This window comes from Lithobates pipiens, unplaced genomic scaffold (genome assembly GCF_037356315.1).
Source record: "Lithobates pipiens isolate NorthernLeopardFrog02 unplaced genomic scaffold, aLitPip1_a1.2 Scaffold_19, whole genome shotgun sequence".
Classification (NCBI taxonomy): Eukaryota; Metazoa; Chordata; class Amphibia; order Anura; family Ranidae; genus Lithobates; species Lithobates pipiens.
Window position 1 is genome coordinate 6,086,574 of NW_027507764.1, and position 25,504 is coordinate 6,112,077.

The 25,504-nt window shown below is 50.0% G+C and overlaps 1 protein-coding gene across 2 annotated transcripts in view; it reads left to right on the forward strand.

Annotated features, from left to right (window-relative positions):
- Positions 1-1,378: 1,378 nt before the first annotated feature.
- The window catches only part of TSNARE1 (t-SNARE domain containing 1), a 511,756-nt gene continuing 487,630 nt past the window's right edge, over positions 1,379-25,504 (forward strand). For both annotated transcript variants that reach the window (XR_013277476.1, XM_077490486.1), the window contains exon 1: positions 1,379-1,492. The gene's annotated coding sequence lies outside the window, so the exon portion shown is untranslated. The remainder of the gene's footprint in view (positions 1,493-25,504) is intronic.

The window sequence follows — 25,504 nt, forward strand, 5'->3', positions numbered from 1 at the left end:
CACCGGACATTCTGTGTTACCCTAAACTTGCAACCTGTAAAGGTCTTTAAAGCGCCACCTATGGAGATTTTTAGGTACCGGAGTTTGGCCCTGTTCCAGGGGTGGATCGGCGCACGACGATGTACGTCGGCAGAATGGCACGGACAGGTAAATTGACGTACCGGTACGTCCATTTAAAATTACCACGGTGCCGGTCGGGACCCCCGTGAGTCCGGTCGCGGGTCCCACGGACTCGATCGCCGTGGGTATACCCGCGATCGTCTCACGGGGCGGCTGAACGGGGAGGTGCGGAAGTAAAAAGCATCTCCCTGTTCTGCCTAGCAACAAGTGACACGGATCTCTGCTCCTTGTGATTGGAGCAGAGATCAGTGTTCACTAACACACAGCCCAGCCCCCCCACAGTTAGTAACACGCCCCTAGGACACACTTAACCCCTACACTGCCACCCACTGGTTAACCCCTTCACTGCCAGTGTCATTTACACAGGAATCACTGCATTTATATAGCACTGATTGCTGTATAAATGACAATGGTCCCAAAAATGTGTCAAAAATGTCCGATGTGTCCGCCATAATGTCGCAGTCACAATAAAAATCACTGATCGCCGCCATTACTAGTAAAAAAAAAAAATATAAAAAATGCCATAAAACTATCCCTTATTTTGTAGATGCTATAACTTTTGCGCAAACCAATCAATAATCGCTTATTGCGATTCTTTTTACCAAAAATATGTAGCAGAATACGTATCGGCCTAAACTGAGGGAAAAAAATGTTTTTTTTATATATTTTTTTGTGGATATTTATCATAGCAAAACCTAAAAAATAATTAATGTTATGGAAGGCTCTGGTCTCTATGGTGATATTATGGGATGCTATGGAGGGCTCCGGTCTCTATGGTGATATTATGGGATGTTATGGAGGGTTCTGGTCTCTATGGTGATATTATGGGATGTTATTGGAGGGCTCTGGTCTCTATGGTGATATTATGGGATGTTATGGAAGGCTCTGGTCTTTATGGTGATATTATGGGATGTTATGGAAGGCTCCGGTCTCTATAGTGATATTATGGGATGTTGTGGAAGGCTCTGGTCTCTATGGTGATATTATGGGATGTTATGGAAGGCTCCGGTCTCTATAGTGATATTATGGGATGTTGTGGAAGGCTCTGGTCTCTATGGTGATATTATGTGATGTTATGGAGGGCTCTGGGCTCTGCTGTGACATTATGGCGGGCTTTCAGGTCTTGAAAATCACAGAACACTGACTGAAGTTGATGGGCATGCGCAGTCAGACGTCTTGGGCGGGGTCAGAGGTTTAGTGGGCGGTGTTTTTCCAGCTCTTCTCGCAGGCTGTGTGGGCGTGGCCGGTATTGCAGCCGACGTCTGCACGTCAGGACGCGGCGTCACGTGACCAGGAAGCAGCTGTGCGGTTCACGTGACGCCGCTCCTTCCCCTCCTCCAGCCGTCTCCTCGTCCCGCGCTCTCCCGGACAGGTAGGGGAACCGCACACCGACTGCTCCGCCCCTCCCCCACACCTCGTCCTCACCCGGGGTCTCTCCACACACCTCCATCGCCGGGCTGAGGCCACAGAGGGACCTTGTGAGCCCGTGCGGCCTGTGAGGCTTCCCACACCGGACACACGGCCTGAGAGCCTACAGAGGGGAGAACCCCCATCATTGTCCTCCATGAGGGACTACAACCCCCATCATTGTCCTCCATGAGGGACTACAACCCCCATCATTGTCCTCCATGAGGGACTACAACCCCCATCATTGTCCTCCATGAGGGACTACAACCCCCATCATTGTCCTCCATGGGGGACTACAACCCCCATCATTGTCCTCCATGAGGGACTACAACCCCCATCATTGTCCTCCATGAGGGACTACAACCCCCATCATTGTCCCCCATGAGGGACTACAACCCCCCATCATTGTCCTCCATGGGGGACTACAACCCCCCATCATTGTCCTCCATGAGGGACTACAACCCCCCCCATCATTGTCCTCCATGGGGGACTACAACCCCCCATCATTGTCCTCCATGGGGGACTACAACCCCCACCATTGTCCTCCATGAGGGACTACAACCCCCACCATTGTCCTCCATGAGGGACTACAACCCCCCATCATTGTCCTCCATGGGGGACTACAACCCCCCATCATTGTCCTCCATGGGGGACTACAACCCCCACCATTGTCCTCCATGAGGGACTACAACCCCCCACCATTGTCCTCCATGAGGGACTACAACCCCCACCATTGTCCTCCATGAGGGACTACAACCCCCACCATTGTCCTCCATGAGGGACTACAACCCCCCATCATTGTCCTCCATGAGGGACTACAACCCCCCATCATTGTCCTCCATGAGGGACTACAACCCCCCATCATTGTCCTCCATGGGGGACTACAACCCCCCATCATTGTCCTCCATGGGGGACTACAACCCCCACCGTTGTCCTCCATGAGGGACTATAACCCCCCACCGTTGTCCTCCATGAGGGACTATAACCCCCCACCGTTGTCCTCCATGAGGGACTATAACCCCCCATCGTTGTCCTCCATGAGGGACCACGACCCCCCATCGTTGTCCTCCATGAGGGACCACGACCCCCCATCGTTGTCCTCCATGAGGGACTATAACCCCCCATCGTTGTCCTCCATGAGGGACTATAACCCCCCATCGTTGTCCTCCATGAGGGACCACGACCCCCCATCATTGTCCTCCATGAGGGACTATAACCCCCCACCGTTGTCCTCCATGAGGGACTATAACCCCCCATCGTTGTCCTCCATGAGGGACCACGACCCCCCATCGTTGTCCTCCATGAGGGACCACGACCCCCCATCGTTGTCCTCCATGAGGGACTATAACCCCCCATCGTTGTCCTCCATGAGGGACTACAACCCCCAATCGTTGTCCTCCATGAGGGACCACGACCCCCCATCATTGTCCTCCATGGGGGGGGGGAATGATAAGAACTCCACGCATTCAGTAGTATTGGAGGGAGAACTCTCATCATGCAGTGCAGCGTTTGGGGGAGGGGCACCTCTCAGTATGCAGGAGAACCTGGAGAGGGAAATTTCCCAGCATGCAGGTCATTGTGGGGGGCGGGGGGGGGGGTACATATAAATGAAGGTGGGGCTTGGGAATCCACGACTTCTGTACGGAGTGTTGAAGATCGAAGGATGTCCCTTACACCCATCCCCCGTCCCGTACACCCATCCCCCGTCATGTATTAAAGTGGATGTAAACTCTCCATGTCCCCAGTGCAGTGTCCGGCCTCAGGTGATACACAGAGATGATACAGATCCTCCAACACAAGTTGTACCTGTTTATCTGCAGCCTTCTCTACATAACGTCAGAATTTATACAGCTTGTCTGAGTTCAGGAAAAAAAAAGGGGGCGGAGAGCTACGTTTACACTCTACAGAGCTCAGTGAAAGCTGATTGGAGGGAAGGGACACCCCCCCCCCCCAAAATCACATGGCACAGAGGAACAGAGCTGAGGCTGTCAATCACAGGCTGTGTGCTGGAGCTCCCTCCCCTGTCACCTTTTTTTCTCTTGGTGTCAGAAAGTGACTCATGCAGACAGCAGAGGAAGGAGGCAGCAGACAGAAATTACACTCAGTGCTCAGAACTGATATGAGAGGCATAGAGAACAAATCATTGTACAGCACATGGCGACATCGATCTGATTTACACCCCGGCCGCAGGCAGTGGAGACGAGCTGCTGGGTGAAGATGCGGGCAGAGGGCGGAGCCTCAGTTGGGGAGAGGAACTGGTGGGCGAATCATGGCTAGCTTCTTTAGCAAGGCAGTGGTGGTGTTGGAGGTGTGTTTGGGGTGGTTATCATGTTGGAATACTGCCCTGCGGTCCAGTCTCTGAAGGGAGGGGATCATGCTCTGCTTCAGTATGTCACAGTACATGTTGGCATTCATGGTCCCCTCAATGATCTGTAGCCCCCCCAGTGCCGGCAGCACTCATGCAGCCCCAGACCATGACACCCCCACCACCATGCCTGACTGTAGACAAGACACACTTGTCTTTGTCCTCCTCACCTGGTTGCCCCCACACACGCTTGTCACCATCTGACACCAAATACCTTTATCTTGGTCTCATCAGAGCACAGGACATGGTTCCAGTAATCCATCTCCTTAGTCTGCTTGTCTTCAGCAAACTGTTTGTGGTCTTTCTTGTGCATCATCTTTAGAAGAGGCTTCCTTCTGGGACGACAGCCATGCAGACCAATTTGATGCAGTGTGCGGCGTATGGTCTGAGCACTGACAGGCTGACCCCCCCACCCCTACAACCTCTGCAGCAATGCTGGCAGCACTCATACGTCTATTTCCCAAAGACAACCTCTGGATATGACGCTGAGCACGTGACCTCAACTTCTCTGATGGACCATGGCGAGGCCTGTTCTGAGGGGAACCTGTCCTGTTATACCTCTGTATGGTCTTGGCCACCGTGCTGCAGCTCAGTTTCAGGGTCTTGGCAATCTTCTTATAGCCTAGACCAGTGATGGAGAACCTCGGCACCCCAGATGTTTTGGAACTACATTTCCCATGATTCTCATGCACTCTGCAGTGTAATTGAGCATCATGGGAAATGTAGTTCCAAAACATCTGGGGTGCCAAGGTTCACCATCACTGGCCTAGGCCATCTTTATGTAGAGCAACAATTCTTATCTTCAGATCCTCAGAGAATTCTTTGCCATGAGGTGCCATGTTGTACTTCCAGTGACCAGTATGAGAGAGTGAGAGCGATAACACCAAATTGAACACACCTGCTCCCCATTCACACCTGAGACCTTGTAACACTAACGAGTCACATGACACCGGGGAGGGAAAATGGCTAATTGGGCCCAATTTGGACATTTTCACTTAGGGGTGTACTGACTTTTGTTGCCAGCGGTTTAGACATTAATGGCTGTGTGTTGAGTTATTTTGAGGGGACAGGAAATTTAAACTGTTATACAAGCTGTACACTCACTACTTTACATTGTAGACAAGTGTCATTTCTTCAGTGTTGTCACATGAAAAGAGAGAAGAAAAGATTTACAGGAATGTGACTAAGGGGTGTACTTACTTTTGTGATATACTGTAGCTCACAAGGGGTGGGGGGAGCAGAGCAGCATGGTGGGAGTTGTAGTCCTCATGAAGACATCCTGTCCTGCGATGATCTGTACGTTGGGTTGCAGGGCAGTGACGGTTTTATTGGGTTATTCTGGGAGTTGTAGTTCCTCCGGGAGGTGCAGCTTCAGAAAGCCGGGCGCACTCCTAACATTTATGACAGAGTGAGCGGCCAACCCGTCCAATGAGGCCCCGGGAGGAGCACTGAGTGATCACCAAGGGGAAGGATGGAGGCGTGTTGTCGTAGTCAGTAATTCTTCATACTGCTGTAGGGATTGTCAGCCATTCACTGATCCCTGTGCAACCCCCAGGACCCCATTGGATGGATGGAGGGGGGGGACGGGGGGTGTAGTTAGGTTGTGTTCTTACTGCAATGCAGGACTCTGCTGGAGTACGATGTGCTTGGGACATGGGCGGCCCCGGCGGAGGAGGAGTTGCACTGTAAGCAGCTCCTGGGATTGGTGACCCCCCATGTGGGGAGCCCCGCCCCCCCCTCACTATGTAAAAGCTGTATGGTGGTCACTGACCGTGGAGGAAGTGCCGATGAGATGAAAGCAGATGGAAATCCTAAGGCCAGGCTTATACCAGCTCCAAAAGAGGGCGTGTCATCAGTGTTGTTGACGTTCCACCAAAGCCTGCCATTGTGTGCGTTGCAGCGACCGGCGCCCTTCACATGTTACATTAGCATCAGCGTGGATTTGATTTAAAACATCATTTTTAAAGAGCAACTGTCATCTCTGACCCACTGTTGGCTCCACTGTCCCACCGTCGGCTCCTCCTCGTCTTCCTCTGCCGTCGGCTCCTCCTCGTCTTCCTCTGCCGTCGGCTCCTCCTCGTCTTCCTCTGCCGTCGGCTCCTCCCCGTCTTCCTCTGCCGTCGGCTCCTCCCCGTCTTCCTCTGCCGTCGGCTCCTCCTCGTCTTCCTCTGCCGTCGGCTCCTCCTCGTCTTCCTCTGCCGTCGGCTCCTCCTCGTCTTCCTCTGCCGTCGGCTCCTCCTCGTCTTCCTCTGCCGTCGGCTCCTCCTCGTCTTCCTCTGCCGTCGGCTCCTCCTCGTCTTCCTCTGCCGTCGGCTCCTCCTCGTCTTCCTCTGCCGTCGGCTCCTCCTCGTCTTCCTCTGCCGTCGGCTCCTCCTCGTCTTCCTCTGCCGTCGGCTCCTCCTCGTCTTCCTCTGCCGTCGGCTCCTCCTCGTCTTCCTCTGCCGTCGGCTCCTCCTCGTCTTCCTCTGCCGTCGGCTCCTCCTCGTCTTCCTCTGCCGTCGGCTCCTCCTCGTCTTCCTCTGACGTCGGCTCCTCCTCGTCTTCCTCTGACGTCGGCTCCTCCTCCTCCTCTGACGTCGGCTCCTCCTCTGACGTCGGCTCCTGCTCTTCCTCTGACGTCGGCTCCTGCTCTTCCTCTGACGTCGGCTCCTGCTCTTCCTCTGACGTCGGCTCCTGCTCTTCCTCTGACGTCGGCTCCTGCTCTTCCTCTGACGTCGGCTCCTGCTCTTCCTCTGACGTCGGCTCCTGCTCTTCCTCTGACGTCGGCTCTTCCTCTGCGGTCGGCCCCTCCGCCTCCTCTGCCGTCGCCCCCTCCGCCTCCTCTGCCGTCGGCCGCTCTTCCGCCTCCTGCCGTCGGCCGCTCTTCCGCCTCCTCTGCCGTCGGCCGCTCTTCCGCCTCCTCTGCCGTCGGCCGCTCTTCCGCCTCCTCTGCCGTCGGCCGCTCTTCCGCCTCCTCTGCCGTCGGCCGCTCTTCCGCCTCCTCTGCCGTCGGCCGCTCTTCCGCCTCCTCTGCCGTCGGCCGCTCTTCCGCCTCCTCTGCCGTCGGCCGCTCTTCCGCCTCCTCTGCCGTCGGCCGCTCTTCCGCCTCCTCTGCCGTCGGCCGCTCTTCCGCCTCCTCTGCCGTCGGCCGCTCTTCCGCCTCCTCTGCCGTCGGCCGCTCTTCCGCCTCCTCTGCCGTCGGCCGCTCTTCCGCCTCCTCTGCCGTCGGCCGCTCTTCCGCCTCCTCTGCCGTCGGCCGCTCTTCCGCCTCCTCTGCCGTCGGCCGCTCCTCCTCCTACTCTGCTGTCGGCTCCTCTGCCGTCGGCCGCTCCTCCTCCTACTCGGCCGCTCCTCCTCCTACTCGGCCGCTCCTCCTCCTACTCGGCCGCTCCTCCTCCTACTCGGCCGCTCCTCCTCCTACTCTGCCGTCGGCCGCTCCTCCTCCTACTCTGCCGTCGGCCGCTCCTCCTCCTACTCTGCCGTCGGCCGCTCCTCCTCCTACTCTGCCGTCGGCCGCTCCTCCTCCTACTCTGCCGTCGGCCGCTCCTCCTCCTACTCTGCCGTCGGCCGCTCCTCCTCCTACTCTGCCGTCGGCCGCTCCTCCTCCTACTCTGCCGTCGGCCGCTCCTCCTACTACTCTGCCGTCAGCTCTTCCTCCTCCTCTGGCGTCGGCTGCTCCTCCTCCTACTCTGCTGTTGGCTCCTCCTCTGCCGTCGGCAGCTCCTCCTCCTACTCTGCCGTCGGCTCTTCCTCCTCTGCCGTCGGCCACTCCTCCTCCTCCGCCGTCGGCTCTTCCTCCTCCTCTGCCGTCGGCTGCTCCTCCTCCTACTCTGCTGTTGGCTCCTCCTCTGCCGTCAGCTCTTCCTCCTCCTCTGGCGTCGGCTGCTCCTCCTCCTCTGGCGTCGGCTGCTCCTCCTACTCTGCCGTCCCCGCTGATGGATCTGAAATGACAGGTGCTCTTTAAATGTAAGGACTTGTACTTGCAGGTAGTTGGGACGCCTTCATTTTGTTTGCAAATATTAAAGATTCTATTTAGAATAATAAGCCGTCAGGTTAGGAAAGCAGCGACATCAGACCCGATTCATACAGTTTGTAGTGTACATAGATTTGCAAAGCAATGTGGTGAAGGAATCTTCCTGAACTTTGTTTTATCTCGTGATTACTGTGACATTGTGTGGATGCAGTGCGTGTTATCTCAGCTTTGATTCATTGAATGAGTTTACCAAAAAAATGTAAATATTGCAGAATATACAGCCTCATGCTACATAACTGAGCTCCGTTGTAGGCCGAATAATCTAAATGATCAGTTTTCTATTTAAGACACATTATTATTGGATAGACTTTTTTTTTTCTCTCTCCAAAAGCTTTTTATTAAAATGTATTTCAAACTGTAGAGTTAGAGGGGAAGGAGACGTGAAGAAGGGTAGAGGGAGAAGATTAGAAGTGTGAATGTTTCGGTTTTATTATTACGGATTTCTGTGTTCTCCGCCATCACTATAGGGGGCGATATTCTCCGTCTTTAGGTATATGACTGGCAGGTACAGGTGGGGGGTGGGGAAGGATAAGGGGAAATGATGTGTCCATATGGAATAGATATACAAGGACGAGTATATCCAATAGGAGAATGATGATCGATAGTATCGTTGTGTTGGGCCCTATTTATTTATTTATTGTGTTTTTCATTGTTTTTGTTATTTGAATGCCGAATTTGAATGTATTTGTTTAGTTTTAACCACTTCAATACCGGGGGGGGGCACTTAAACACCTTCCTGCCCAGACCAATTTTGAGCTTTCAGCGCTGTCGCACTTTGAATGACAATTGCGCGGTCGTGCTACACTGTACCCAAATGAAATTTTTATCATTTTTTTCCCACAAATAGAGCTTTCTTTTGGTGGTATTTGATCACCTCTAAGGTTTTTATTTTTTGCTAAACAAATAAAAAAATACCGAAAGTTTTGAAAAAAAAAAATGTTTTTTTTTTGTTTCAGTTTCAAAACTTTGCAAATAAGTAAGTTTTCTCCTTCACTGATGGGCACTGATGGGGTTACACTGATGGGCAATGATAAGGCGGCACTGATGGGCACCGATGAGGTGGCACCAATGAAGTGGCACTGATGAGGTGGCATTGATGGACACCGATATGTGGCACTGATGGGCGACATGGATGGGCACTGATAGGTGGCACGGATGGGCATGGGTTAGGCGGCACAGGTGGGCATGGGTTAGGCGGCACAGGTGGGCATGGGTTAGGCGGCACAGGTGGGCATGGGTTAGGCGGCACAGGTGGGCATGGGTAGGCGGCACAGATGGGCATGGGTAGGCACTGATAGGCGGCACAGATGGGAACTGATAGGCGGCATTGTATTATAATATATTGCACTAATGGATGCCAATCAGTGCCAATCAATAATGCATGCCAATCAGTGATGCCCATTGTGGGCACTGATTGGTATCCATTATGGGCACTGATTGGCATCCATTGTGGCACTGACTAGAATCCCTGGTGGTCTAGGGTGGCATACCTTTACCTTGGCATCCCTGGTGGTCTGGTGGCGTCCCTGGTGGTCCAGTGTGGGCATCCTCGGGGGGGCTGTGCTGATAATCGATCAGCACAGACCCCCCCTGTCAGAGGAGCAGCCGATCGGCTCTCCTCTACTCACGTCTGACAGACGCGAGTGAGGAAAAGCCGGTCACCGGCTTTTCCTATTTACATTGTGATCAGCCATGATTGGACACGGCTGATCACGTGGTAAAGAGTCTCCGTCGGAGACTCTTTACTGAGATCGTAGTTGCCGGGTGTCAGACTGACACCCCGCAATAACGATCGCCGCGATGCGCGCCCCCCGGGGGCTCATAATCCTGATCACGTCATATGACGTCCGGTCAGGATTATGAAACCACTTTGCCGCCGTCCATTTGCTATAGGGCGGGCGGCAAGGGGTTAACCACTGATTTTTATCCACCCTGGTTAGCTTAGCCCAGTTTTGCCGCTCCCCAAACGCTTCCATTGATAGCACTGTAAATGTGCTGCAAACACACAAAAAAATAAAAGTACCCCTTTGACGTTTACAGTGCATTTTTGAGTTACGTTTGGGGCCGGTTCACACCACACGCAGTTCTCCAGAGTGTCTGCCGTCACAAGAAACGGTTGGCGTGTCCTGTTTTAACACGTGATATGTTGCACCCAGATTTAGGGTGTAACGCGCAGCATGCTACACCCTAAATCTGAGTGTAACGTGTTGCATAGCTTGGCGCGCCGCTGTGGATAAACTTCCGAAGATCCGCCGACTCTTGACTTGTCGGGTGCAGGTTGGCACTATCAGCTCTTCCTGGCTGTGTGCACTCGCTACTAGGACGAAAAAGTTCAGCCCCTGCAAAAAAAAAATCGTTAAATAATGCTTCGGCTCCATCCAGACCATGCTCCCACTGACGCGTTTCGTCCCACACACACGGCTTAGTCATGGAGGACCTCCATTACTGAGCCCTGTAGGTGGAGCATGGCCTTGATGGAGCTGGACTAAAGCCGTATCTACACTCAGTCTGACTTTTTTTTTTCTTTTTTTTCATTAAAACGTTGTGCAAGTTGGCACCAGCCTTTAATCCAGGGGGTCTCAAACTGGCGGCCCCCCCAGCCGGTGCGTGACAAGTCCCATCATGACTCTGACTGGGGGTGTCGTGCCTTTAACTGTCAGCCTTGCAACGCCTCGTGGGACTTGTAATTTTGCAATAGCTGGGGGGCTGCTAGTTGGAGACCCCCTGCTGTAATCACTTCCCAGTGTGTGTGTGTGTGTAATATAGAGAGATATGGGGTGTGTATATATATATATATATATCGGGGTGTGTGTATATGTACTTGTCTGGAAGCGGCATCAAAACCCAGACTACACCCCAGAATGCCCCAGCACCCTGTTTGAGAAAAACTGATAGAAGCAGATTCAACGTTGAGAATGAATTTCTCGTGACGTCTGTAATGAACCTCTTCAGTGCTTTGCTGTAGCCAGAAGACGGGCACAGCGCGGCACTCCAGTTCTGGGAGGTCATACATGGAAATCCTCCCAGAACCTCAACCCCTGCGCACCTGGGGCGCGCTCTGTGACTGCCGTGTCCTTGAGACGGAGCTGATCACAGATCGGGGGGTAAAGGGCCAATCACACCAACCCTTTATCATGTGATCACATGTGTCCAATTACAGCTTATCACATGTAAACAGACTTGCCCGGTTGTTGTCTTCTTTCCTTGCGCGCTGTGTCTGTGTGAGGAAAGGAGAGACAATAACTGGCAAGGCTGTCGGCACATTGTTTACACTGATAATCAGTGCGGCCTCGCCATGGGCCCGCCCGGTGGGGCCTCGCCATGGGCCCGCCCGGTCACCATGGGCCCGCCCGTTGCGGCCTCGCCATGGGCCCGCCCGTTGCGGCCTCGCCATGGGCCCGCCCGGTGGGGCCTCGCCATGGGCCCGCCCGGTCACCATGGGCCCGCCTGGTCGCCATGTGCCCGCCTGGTGCGGCCTCGCCATGTGCCCGCCCGGTGGGGCCTCGCCATGGGCCCGCCCGGTCACCATGGGCCCGCCTGGTCGCCATGGGCCCGCCCGGTGCGGCCTCGCCATGTGCCCGCCCGGTGCGGCCTCGCCATGTGCCCGCCCGGTCACCATGGGCCCGCCTGGTCGCCATGGGCCCGCCCGGTGCGGCCTCGCCATGTGCCCGCCCGGTGCGGCCTCGCCATGTGCCCGCCCGGTCACCATGGGCCCGCCCGGTCGCCATGTGCCCGCCCGGTGCGGCCTCGCCATGTGCCCGCCCGGTGCGGCCTCGCCAGTGAGGAAGAGAAATTACTTGTTTACAAAATTTTAGAACAGAAATAAAAAGCTGAGTTCCACCCTAAAGTGGAACTTCCACTCATCGGATCCCCCCCCCCCCCCCGGTGCCACAAAAGTGCCCGGTATTGAAGGGGTTAAAGAACTTTAGTCACAAAATGAAGTCCTGCTGGATGAAATCAGGCCTGTGTTGTGCCATATAGTGTCCGGCCATCATATAGCGTCCGCCCCATACTGCGCATGCGCAGTACAGAGCAGACGAAGCTTTGGAAAATCTCCGAAGCTGAACGCCGCCTACACTGTGAGTGGAGGTGGTAGCCCCACCATCCAAGCGGACATAGGGTTGTGAATATTAGAGGGCCCCTCGTGGGCGAGCTTTGCTCGCCGCGCTTTGGGCTCGGCCTCGCTGCGCTCGGCTCTTTTATATTCCTACTCTGTCCACTTGGATGGTGGGGATAGAACCTGGACTCACGGCGCAGGCGACGTTCATCCTCGGCTATTTTTCGGAATCTGTGTTGGTGTGCACTGCGCATGCGCAGTACACAGCGGACACTATCCGATGGAGGACCTTATATGATAAGACTCCGGCCCCTTTTGCAGGTATATCTGTGCAAAACATAAATAAAAAAAATAAGCGCCTATACATTAATACGCTGTGTCCTGCTCTGCACATGCTCAGTTCAGTTGCTCTCTATTTTTAGGCACTGTGCCGAATTTGTAGAGGCTGATTTTGCTGACATATTATTGATCTCCTGCTTAGGGGTCTGGGCTTCAGCAAAATGGCCGTCTCCAGCAAGAAGAAACGGAAGCAATGCTGAAGGCAAGTCACAGCACACTCCGATATTGGTGTCAGAATTATTAATGTGTAAAGTTTATTCCTTCCTAGAACATTGTGTTTTGTTTTGTTTTTGTTTTTTTAAATCAAGTTGTTACGGGTAGAAGTCTGCTTTAAGGCTCCATGCACACTGAAGCTGATAAACTGCAGTTTATTGGAGTTTGGGCGTTTTTTGTAAAAGCCCATAAACTCCACTCTATGTTAGCCTATGTGCCCATGCACACATGGACGTTTTTCAGCTTTAATGAGCAGTGGAGTTTATGGGCTTTTTTCTGAACGCCAGAAATTCGCGTTCAAAGTGCCGTTTTTCAGCGCCAAAAAACGACAAACGCTGATAAACGCTCATTAACGCTTGTAAACGCTCATAAACGCTCGTTCATTAGTGTTCGGCATTCTATTTTTCAATGCATTGTGGGATTTTTGGAGTGTCCTCTGTGTATTTTTATAAAAAACGCCCATTAACGCTAACGCTGTAAAACGCTCATAAACGCTAGTATAAAACGCTGTTAAAAGCAGGTTTTTCAACCAGCGTTTTCTGCCAGCAATCTGGCGTCCAGAAATAGCTTTTTTGAGCTTCAGTGTGCATGGAGCCTAATTCTTTAAGAAATGCAAATGTTTGTCTAAGCGTGATGGGGGGGGGGGGGTCCGGCGGGCAGGCGGGGGGGGGGGGGGTCCGGGAGGCAGGCGTGGAGGGGGGGGGGGTCCGGCGGGCAGGCGTGGAGGGGGGGGTCCGGCGGGCAGGCGTGGCGGGGGGGGGTCCGGCGGGCAGGCGTGGCGGGGGGTCCGGCAGGCAGGCGTGGCGGGGGTCCTTCTGGAAGGCGATGGAGAGATTTCTCTTGTATAGTGTGGAAGGTGTGAGGTCGGAGCCGCCTCTAATGATCGGGGATGATTGATTGGTAAGTGTTGTGAGCGAGGTGTGAGATTGGATCAGAGAGCGATGTCTGTGTATTGCTGGGCATGTCTGTTCTGTACAGGATAATTGGCACCGAGGTGACACTTCATACGGGAGTCTCGTCCCCAACAATGTGAAATGGGGGGGTGCTGGTTGGAGTGTTTGTATCGGGTGACATTGGAGCCATAAACATGTTTTTGTATGAAGTCTGGGCTGTCCATGTCTGTGCTGCCGCCGCTGTGAGAGGCTGAGGGGGGGGGGGGGGGGGGCTGCTGGTTGTTGTTGAAGGAAACTGACAATCTCAACTGAGCGCCTGAGCATCAATTCTATCTACAGGAGCTGAGTGGAGGTCACACGGCTATGAATCCCTCACTCTCCACCTCTATAGCTTTATTATTGTCGGGCTGAGCAGTATTGTCCAATAGCCTGCCCCCCCCCCCCGAGACTCGAATGACCTACTTTCTGATCTTGCGTCATTTTCACAAAAGTTGCAGATTAGAAAGTGCTTACCGTTGCATCAGGTGAGCTACATGTCTCGTGGTTCCTCACACCCACACCCCCATCTCTTGTGCCTGGACTACATGTCCCATGATGCCTTGCGCCCAGCCCATAATGCGTATGTAACCCTGCACCAGTGTTCTGTGTCTGGACTACATGCTCCATGGTTCCTCGCACCCAGCCCATAATGTGCATGTGTGCCTGCACCAGTATTCTGTGTCTGGACTACAAGTCCCATGATTCCTTGCACCTAGCCCATAATGCGCCTGTGTGCCTTCAGCAATCCTTGTGCCTAGCTTATAATGCGTATGTGTGCCTGCATCAATCTCCTGTGTCTGGACTACCTGTCCCATGGTCCCTTGCACCCAGACCATAATACATATGTAACCCTTCACCATGCTCTCCATGGTTTCTTGCACCTAGCCCATAATGGGGTATGTGTGCCTGCACCAATCTCCTGTATCTGGACTACCTGTCCCATGGTTCCTCACATCCAGCCCATAATGGGGTATGTGTGCCTGCACCAGTGTCCTTATTCTGGACTATATGCTCCATGGTTCCTCGCACCCAGCCAATAATGCCTATGTGTCCCTGCACCAATCTCCTGTATCTGGACTACCTGTCCCATGGTTCCTCACACCCAGCCCATAATGGGGTATGTGTGCCTGCACCAGTGTCCTTATTCTGGACTATATGCTCCATGGTTCCTCTCACCCAGCCAATAATGAGTATGTGTCCCTGCACCAATCTCCTGTGTCTGGACTACCTGTTCCATGTTTCCTTGCGCCTAGCCCATAATGCATATGCTTGCCTGCACTGATAGCAGGAGCCAATACAGTGTGTCAGGACTACATGTCCCATAGTTTCTCACAGCCAGCCCATAATACGTATATATATATATATATATGTGTGCCTACTCTTATAGCATCAGCGACATCCTGCTTTGGGACTACGTGTCCCATGATTCCTTGTGCAACTAGTCCATAATGCGTATGTGTGCCCACTCTAATAGCATCAGGTGGCATCTTGTGTTGGCACTACATTCCCCATCATTCCCTCTGTGTGCACTTTAATACAGCTCCAGCTGGGCGCTCCCAAACCTTTGTATTCCAAACTGGGAGCACACAGGTCAGGGCGGCTATGATGGGGCTCGAGGTGGGGGGGGGGACATGCATATCCACCTATGGATGGAAATGGTAGGGCATACATTTTGTTGCAAAGCCAATAGGAGAGCAGCAATAGAAGTACATGAGGTGCCTCGTATATAATGTATTACCAGGAAAACAGTATATGAAAGCCTCTATGGCTGCGCTGAGCCCCCCCCACCATGTACACACATGGTCTGGAGGGGCACCTTGCTCTTTTTCACATCGCCCGTGTGTGGTCACGTGACCTCCCGCCTCTCTCCTCCCCCGAGCTGAGGACTACAGTGAGAGGGCCTGAGCGGACAGCCCGATGGTCACGTGACCTCCCGCCTCTCTCCTCCCCCGAGCTGAGGGCTACAGTGAGAGGGCCTGAGCGGACAGCCCAATGGTCACATGACCTCCCGCCTCTCTCCTCCCCCGAGCTGAGGACTACAGTGAGAGGGCCTGAGCGGACAGCCCGATGGTCACTTGACCTCCCGCCTCTCTCCTCCCCCGAGCTGAGGACTACAGTGAGAGGGCCTGAGCGGACAGCCCGATGGTCACTTGACCTCCCGCCTCTCTCCTCCCCCGAGCTGAGGACTACAGTGAGAGGGCCTGAGCGGACAGCCCGATGGTCACTTGACCTCCCGCCTCTCTCCTCCCCCGAGCTGTGGGCTACAGTGAGAGGGCCTGAGCGGACAGCCCAATGGTCACGTGACCTCCCGCCTTTCTCCTCCCCCGAGCTGAGGACTACAGTGAGAGGGCCTGAGCGGACAGCCCAATGGTCACGTGACCTCCCACCTCTCTCCTCCCCCGAGCTGAGGGCTACAGTGAGAGGGCCTGAGCGGACAGCCCAATGGTCACTTGACCTCCCGCCTCTCTCCTCCCCCGAGCTGAGGGCTACAGTGAGAGGGCCTGAGCGGACAGCCCAATGGTCACATGACCTCCCACCTCTCTCCTCCCCCGAGCTGAGGACTACAGTGAGAGGGCCTGAGCGGACAGCCCGATGGTCACTTGACCTCCCGCCTCTCTCCTCCCCCGAGCTGAGGGCTACAGTGAGAGGGCCTGAGCGGACAGCCCAATGGTCACGTGACCTCCCGCCTTTCTCCTCCCCTGAGCTGAGGACTACAGTGAGAGGGCCTGAGCGGACAGCCCAATGGTCACGTGACCTCCCGCCTCTCTCCTCCCCCGAGCTGAGGGCTACAGTGAGAGGGCCTGAGCGGACAGCCCAATGGTCACTTGACCTCCCGCCTCTCTCCTCCCCCGAGCTGAGGGCTACAGTGAGAGGGCCTGAGCGGACAGCCCAATGGTCACATGACCTCCCACCTCTCTCCTCCCCCGAGCTGAGGACTACAGTGAGAGGGCCTGAGCGGACAGCCCAATGGTCACTTGACCTCCCGCCTCTCTCCTCCCCCGAGCTGTGGGCTACAGTGAGAGGGCCTGAGCGGACAGCCCAATGGTCACGTGACCTCCCGCCTTTCTCCTCCCCCGAGCTGAGGACTACAGTGAGAGGGCCTGAGCGGACAGCCCAATGGTCACGTGACCTCCCACCTCTCTCCTCCCCCGAGCTGAGGGCTACAGTGAGAGGGCCTGAGCGGACAGCCCAATGGTCACTTGACCTCCCGCCTCTCTCCTCCCCCGAGCTGAGGGCTACAGTGAGAGGGCCTGAGCGGACAGCCCAATGGTCACATGACCTCCCACCTCTCTCCTCCCCCGAGCTGAGGACTACAGTGAGAGGGCCTGAGCGGACAGCCCGATGGTCACTTGACCTCCCGCCTCTCTCCTCCCCCGAGCTGAGGACTACAGTGAGAGGGCCTGAGCGGACAGCCCAATGGTCACGTGACCTCCCGCCTCTCTCCTCCCCCGAGCTGAGGGCTACAGTGAGAGGGCCTGAGCGGACAGCCCAATGGTCACTTGACCTCCCGCCTCTCTCCTCCCCCGAGCTGAGGGCTACAGTGAGAGGGCCTGAGCGGGCAGCCCAATGGTCACATGACCTCCCACCTCTCTCCTCCCCCGAGCTGAGGACTACAGTGAGAGGGCCTGAGCGGACAGCCCGATGGTCACTTGACCTCCCGCCTCTCTCCTCCCCCGAGCTGAGGGCTACAGTGAGAGGGCCTGAGCGGACAGCCCAATGGTCACATGACCTCCCGCCTCTCTCCTCCCCCGAGCTGAGGACTACAGTGAGAGGGCCTGAGCGGACAGCCCGATGGTCACGTGACCTCCCGCCTCTCTCCTCCCCCGAGCTGAGGGCTACAGTGAGAGGGCCTGAGCGGACAGCCCAATGGTCATGTGACCTCCCGCCTCTCTCCTCGCCTGAGCGGACAGCCCAATGGTCACGTGACCTCCCGCCTCTCTCCTCCCCCGAGCTGAGGGCTACAGTGAGAGGGCCTGAGCGGACAGCCCAATGGTCACATGACCTCCCGCCTCTCTCCTCCCCCCAGCTTAGGGCTACAGTGAGAGGGCCTGAGCGGACAGCCCATTGGTCACGTGACCTCCCACTGCTCTCCTCTACAGTCAGTCAGGAGGCAAGCGGACATCTTTTTGCACCCAGTGAAGTCTTGCATTTCACATAACTTATTTTTACCAGTGCACTGAGCTTCTATAGTGAAGTACGGGATTTAGAACTGCGTGACACTGTTCTGCATTTGCATTTAAAAAACGGCACTAAGCCTGCTGATCTCACAGGTTTGCTAATCTGACAGAACACCGCCGCTTTGAAAATTCAACATCAAAACCGTGTCACAGAGCTTTAAATCCTGTATTTCACTATATAAGCTCAGTTTACTGGCAAGAATACGTGTGAAATGCAAGACTTCGCTGGGTGTAAAAAGATGTCCGCTGACTAGAGCTACACAATTAATCGTTAAAAAAATCGTGATCTCGATTCCACCACCACCCCCCCCCCCCCCCCCCAATCTCTAGTGCAGAGTTTGCCAATTCCTTTATATAAGTGGAGAGACTTATCTGCTCACTCAGCTGTCAAAATAAAGCATCTGGGCAGTCTGGCAAGTTTAGAGCTTTAGAATCGTTGTAACTAAGGCTTTCTCCTTAGATCAAAGGGATAGAACTTCTGTGTAAACAAATAATCCAGGCAGTCTGCCATGTTTTCACCCAGGTGTAAATGCAGGAAGTTTAACCACTTAACGTCTAAATCTTTTTCTGTCACTTCTTTCTTAAGTTAAAAATCAATATTGTTTGCTAGAAAATTACTTGGAACCCCCAATTTTAATGTGAAAGACGTTGTTGCGCCGCCAGAATTGTGAGAATCGTGATCTATACTCTAAGCTAAAAAAATGGTGAGTCTCATTTTAGTCAGAATTGTGGAGCTCTACTGCTGACTTCGCTGGGTGTAAAAAGATGTCCACTTGCTGTAGCCTTACTGCATACGAGTGCGGGGTGTACCAAGATGGCCGTGACGGAACTTCACTTCCGTCGCGTTTTCTGATGGGTAGCGGCTTTCTGATAGAACAAAGGCTTGCAGCTGCAGGAGGAGACTATAGATTGGTTTCAGTAAATACCCCCCCCCCCCCCCCCCCCCCGTGCTTCTGTCCGGGACTCAGCAAGGATGGGACTTGATCTATCCGTCACCTGCTCACAGTCAGCAGGTAGTTCTTAATTGACAGGTAGCCCCACCCCCGATCTGGATGATTGCATTGAACTCCATTTTTTTTCTCTTGTGTTTAGTGACACCTTAGCCACTTGCAGTTGTCGGCCATAACCCCGTATTTCTTTTTTTTTTTTTTTTTACTGGCGGCTGTCTTTCTCATGAAGGCCGTCCAAGTGGCTCATTAGCCGCTGGATTTCTTTCAAAAGCAGCGGGAAGGGATATTTTCTTTTATCTTTTCATGTGACAACACTGAAGAAATGACACTTGTCTATAGGGCTGAAACAACTAATCGATTAATTGACAACTAATTGATTATGAAATAGATTACTGTTTTCACACCTCTGTGTTTTTATTGGTGCTTTTTGCAGAAACGCACTACAGTTCATTTCCATGGATTCCTATGGGACACGTTCACATCTGTTCTTTTTTCAGCCGCTGCGTATTTAGAAAAGATTTGATCTCTGAGTCTGATATTTACCAGATTCACCCTCTAATGGTATATACAGTATATATCCTCTAATGGTATATACAGTATATATCCTCTAATGGTATATACAGTATATATCCTCTAATGGTATATACAGTATATATCCTCTAATGGTATATACAGTATATATCCTCTAATGGTATATACAGTATATATCCTCTAATGGTATATACAGTATATATCCTCTAATGGTATATACAGTATATCTCCTCTAATGGTATATACAGTATATATCCTAATAGTATATACAGTATATCTCCTCTAATAGTGGTATATACAGTATATATCCTAATAGTATATGCAGTATATCTCCTCTAATAGTGGTATATATCCTAATAGTATATACAGTATATCTCCTCTAATAGTGGTATATACAGTATATATCCTAATAGTATATACAGTATATCTCCTCTAATAGTGGTATATATCCTAATAGTATATACAGTATATCTCCTCTAATAGTGGTATTTATTACTAATAGTATATACAGTATATCTCCTCTAATAGTGGTATATATCCTAATAGTATATTAAGTATATCTCCTCTAATAGTGGTATATACAGTATATATCCTAATAGTATATGCAGTATATCTCCTCTAATAGTGGTATATATCCTAATAGTATATACAGTATATCTCCTCTAATAGTGGTATATACAGTATATATCCTAATAGTATATACAGTATATCTCCTCTAATAGTGGTATATATTCTAATAGTATATACAGTATATCTCCTCTAATAGTGGTATTTATTACTAATAGTATATACAGTATATCTCCTCTAATAGTGGTATATACAGTATATATCCTAATAGTATATACAGTATATCTCCTCTAATAGTGGTATATACAGTATATATCCTAATAGTATATACAGTATATCTCCTCTAATAGTGGTATATACACTATATATCCTAATAGTATATGCAGTATATCTCCTCTAATAGTGGTATATATCCTAATAGTATATACAGTATATCTCCTCTAATAGTGGTATATATCCTAATAGTATATACAATATATCTCCTCTAATAGTGGTATATACAGTATATATCCTAATAGTATATACAGTATATCTCCTCTAATAGTGGTATATACAGTATATATCCTAATAGTATATACAGTATATCTCCTCTAATAGTGGTATATATCCTAATAGTATATACAGTATATCTCCTCTAATAGTGGTATTTATTACTAATAGTATATACAGTATATCTCCTCTAATAGTGGTATATATCCTAATAGTATATTAAGTATATCTCCTCTAATAGTGGTATATACAGTATATATCCTAATAGTATATGCAGTATATCTCCTCTAATAGTGGTATATATCCTAATAGTATATACAGTATATCTCCTCTAATAGTGGTATATACAGTATATATCCTAATAGTATATACAGTATATCTCCTCTAATAGTGGTATATATTCTAATAGTATATACAGTATATCTCCTCTAATAGTGGTATTTATTACTAATAGTATATACAGTATATCTCCTCTAATAGTGGTATATATCCTAATAGTATATTAAGTATATCTCCTCTAATAGTGGTATATACAGTATATATCCTAATAGTATATACAGTATATCTCCTCTAATAATGGTATATATCCTAATAGTATATACAGTATATCTCCTCTAATAGTGGTATATATCCTAATAGTATATACAGTATATCTCCTCTAATAGTGGTATATACAGTATATATCCTAATAGTATATACAGTATATCTCCTCTAATAGTGGTATATACACTATATATCCTAATAGTATATGCAGTATATCTCCTCTAATAGTGGTATATATCCTAATAGTATATACAGTATATCTCCTCTAATAGTGGTATATATCCTAATAGTATATACAATATATCTCCTCTAATAGTGGTATATACAGTATATATCCTAATAGTATATACAGTATATCTCCTCTAATAGTGGTATATACAGTATATATCCTAATAGTATATACAGTATATCTCCTCTAATAGTGGTATATATCCTAATAGTATATACAGTATATCTCCTCTAATAGTGGTATTTATTACTAATAGTATATACAGTATATCTCCTCTAATAGTGGTATATATCCTAATAGTATATTAAGTATATCTCCTCTAATAGTGGTATATACAGTATATATCCTAATAGTATATGCAGTATATCTCCTCTAATAGTGGTATATATCCTAATAGTATATACAGTATATCTCCTCTAATAGTGGTATATACAGTATATATCCTAATAGTATATACAGTATATCTCCTCTAATAGTGGTATATATTCTAATAGTATATACAGTATATCTCCTCTAATAGTGGTATTTATTACTAATAGTATATACAGTATATCTCCTCTAATAGTGGTATATATCCTAATAGTATATTAAGTATATCTCCTCTAATAGTGGTATATACAGTATATATCCTAATAGTATATACAGTATATCTCCTCTAATAATGGTATATATCCTAATAGTATATACAGTATATCTCCTCTAATAGTGGTATATATCCTAATAGTATATACAGTATATCTCCTCTAATAGTGGTATATACAGTATATATCCTAATAGTATATACAGTATATCTCCTCTAATAGTGGTATATACAGTATATATCCTAATAGTATATACAGTATATCTCCTCTAATAGTGGTATATACACTATATATCCTAATAGTATATGCAGTATATCTCCTCTAATAGTGGTATATATCCTAATAGTATATACAGTATATCTCCTCTAATAGTGGTATATATCCTAATAGTATATACAATATATCTCCTCTAATAGTGGTATATACAGTATATATCCTAATAGTATATACAGTATATCTCATCTAATAGTGGTATATACAGTATATATCCTAATAGTATATACAGTATATCTCCTCTAATAGTGGTATATACAGTATATATCCTAATAGTATATGCAGTATATCTCCTCTAATAATGGTATATATCCTAATAGTATATACAGTATATCTCCTCTAATAGTGGTATATACAGTATATATCCTAATAGTATATACAGTATATCTCCTCTAATAGTGGTATATACAGTATATATCCTAATAGTATATACAGTATATCTCCTCTAATAGTGGTATATATCCTAATAGTATATACAGTATATCTCCTCTAATAGTGGTATATACAGTATATATCCTAATAGTATATACAGTATATCTCCTCTAATAGTGGTATATACAGTATATCTCCTCTAATAGTGGTATATACAGTATACTTATCATACAGTTGGTTATATTTATTATTTGAGAATAAATTGCCTTTTTTTTTTCTTCTTTAAAACTTTACATATTAACTAAATTATACACCACACTTTTTCTTAAGATTATTAACCTATTAATTGAAACAAGGCACTCCGCTCCCACTTCCTGCCGGGTGCTCCACGGCACCGGAAGAACGTCCCCCCCCCCCCCCCCCCCCGTAGTCTTCTGCGTCGCAGGTCCCAGAAGATTGCCCAGCCAATCGCAGCGCGTGCCCCCGGCTCTTAAGAATGCCGGTGCGGTGGAGAGGAGTGAGGGTTTGTTTGTCCGCATCGCTGGACTGTGGGACGGGTGAGTCTGATTATTAAAGTGGCTGTAAACCCTTACAAACCACTTTGACCTACAGGTAAGTCTAGATGAAGGCTCACCTGTAGGTCCAAGAAATATCTCCAAAACCTACACGGTTTATGAGATATTTACCGAAAGACAGGCACCGCTATCTACGGGGCGCGCAGGCGCACGGGGCAGGCCGCAGATCGCGTCGATATGCCGCGAGTGTCGGCTCCCGTGCGCATGCGTGGGAGTGACACCATCGCTGCTTCGGCGAATCACAGCGCTGGAGCAGCGAGACCTGCAAGTCGCTCCGGGATCCATGGCAGCGGCAGACATGAAGACGGAGGACTGCTTCGGGGGGCTTTGTTCTCAGGTAAGTTATTCATAATGAGCTAGTATGCTATGCATACTAGCTCATTATGCCTTTGGCTTGCAGGTTGCTCCCCCCCCCTTTACAACCACTTTAAGGCTGGGTTCACACTGCAGTGATGCGGGAACGCTGCGAATCCGCTTGCGGGTTCCCGCATCGCATGCCTCCCGGCGGCAGTTCACACTGCCCTATGCGAACTGCTGGGAGTGTCAGTGAAACGTTAATGACACCCCCAGATCAGTTCACATATCGCAGTGCGATCTGCACACTCACACAGGAATCGGATCGCATGGTATGAACACCCATGCGATCCGATTCTGCTGCGAACCAAAAAAAGGGTCCTGTGCGAGTTTGGGCCGGGTGCGATGCGAATTCAGCCAATACTATCTGTATACTATCTGTATGGCTGAACTCGCATCGCACAGAGATCGCATGTGATTTGCACTGCAGTGCGGTGTGCGAATCGCATCCGATTCTCGTTACAGCAGCGGTGTGAACCCAGCCTTAGTCAGCAGATACACTTTTTTGGAGCTGCTGACTTTTAATTTTTTTTTTTTTTTTTTTTTTTGCGGTGGAACTCCGCATTAAAGCGGAGGTCCACCCTAAAATGGACCTCCGCTCATCGGAATCCCCCCCCCCTCCGGCGCCACAATCGGCACCTTTCAGGGGGGAGGGGGGTGCAGTTACCTGGATAATCCAGGTAACTGCACCCACTTCCGGGCTAGCTCTCTGCGGAAAGGGGCGTACGTTACGCCCCTTTCCGCAAGCGCCCGCCCCCTTCAGCAAGTGCCCCGCTGCCTGCTGGGAAACACACAGCTCCCAGAGGCAGCGGGGACCGTCCTCATTGCGCAGCGCGGCTCGCGCATGCGCAGTAGGGAACCGGGAAATGAAGCCGAAAGGCTCCATTTCCTGATTCCCATACCCAAGATGGCGGCGGCAGGACCCGATAGACGAGCGAGCGATCGGCTTCGGGTGCCGACATCGCGGGCGCGCTGGACAGGTAAGTGTCACTATTTAAAAGTCAGCAGCTGCAGTATTTGTAGCTGCTGGCTTTAAAAAAAAAAAAAAAAACGCGGAGTCCCGGCGGACTCCCGCTTTAAGGCAGGATTTACATGTCTACTCTATGCAACAGGGCGTCCTAATATCCCTTCTTCTTGCATGCTGAGTTGCTGACTCATATTTCATTATCAACGGGTTTCCCTTTTTAACCCCTTCCAGATACTCCCCCACCCCCCCACTGCCCCCCTCCTTCCTGCCCACGACAATTCTCAGTTTTTAGCGCTCTCACACTTTGAATGACAATTGCGCCGCCATATAACACTGTACACAAATTATATTTATATAATTTTTCACATAAATTGAGATTTCTTTTGGTGGTATTTAACCACTTCCCGACCAGCGCACGACGATGTACGTCGACAGAATGGCACGGGCAGGCATATTGGCGTATATGTACGTCCCTTTAAGTTTGCCGCCCTGCCATCGGGAGCGCGCCGCCGGCGGCGCGCTCCCGCGCTGGTCGGGACCCCCGTGAGTCCGGTCGCGGGACCCGCGGACTCGATCGCCACGGGCATCCCCGCGATCGTCTCACGGAGCGGCCGAATGGAGAAGTGCCGTTTGTAAACAACATTTCTCCATTCTGCCTAGCAACTAGTGACGCTGATCTCTGCTCCATGTGATTGGAGCAGAGATCAGTGTTCACTAAATGAAAGCCCAACCCCCCCCCCCACAGTTATTAACACGCCCCTAGGAACACTTAACCCCTACACTGCCACCCACTGGTTAACCCCTTCACTGCCAGTGTCATTTACACAGGAATCACTGCATTTATATAGCAGTGATTAATGTATAAATGACAATGGTCCCAAAAATGTGTCAAAAATGTCCGATGTGTCCGCCGCAATGTCGCAGTCACAATAAAAATCGCTGATCGCCGCCATTACTAGTAAAGAAAAAAAATTATAAAAAATTATTAATAAAAATGCTATAAAACTATCCCTATTTTGTAAACGCTATAACTTTTGCGCAAACCAATCAATAATCGCTTATTGCGATTTTTTTTACCAAAAAGTATGTAGAAGAATACGTATCGGCCTAAACTGAGGGAAAAAATGTTTTTTTATATATTTTTGGGGGATATTTATTATAACAAAAAGTAAAAAATAATGCGTTTTTTTTTCGAAATTGTCGCTCTATTTTTGTTTATAGCGCAAAAAATAAAAACCGCAGGGGCGATCAAATACCACCAAAAGAAAGCTCTATTTGTGGGGAAAAAAGGACGTCAATTTTGTTTGGGAGCCACGTCGCACGACCGCGCAATTGTCAGTTAAAGCGACGCAGCGCCGAATCGCAAAAAGTGGTCTGGTCTTTGACCAGCAAAATGGTCCGGTCTGCAAGTGGTTAATCACCTCCTGGGATTTTTATGTTTTTTTTTTGC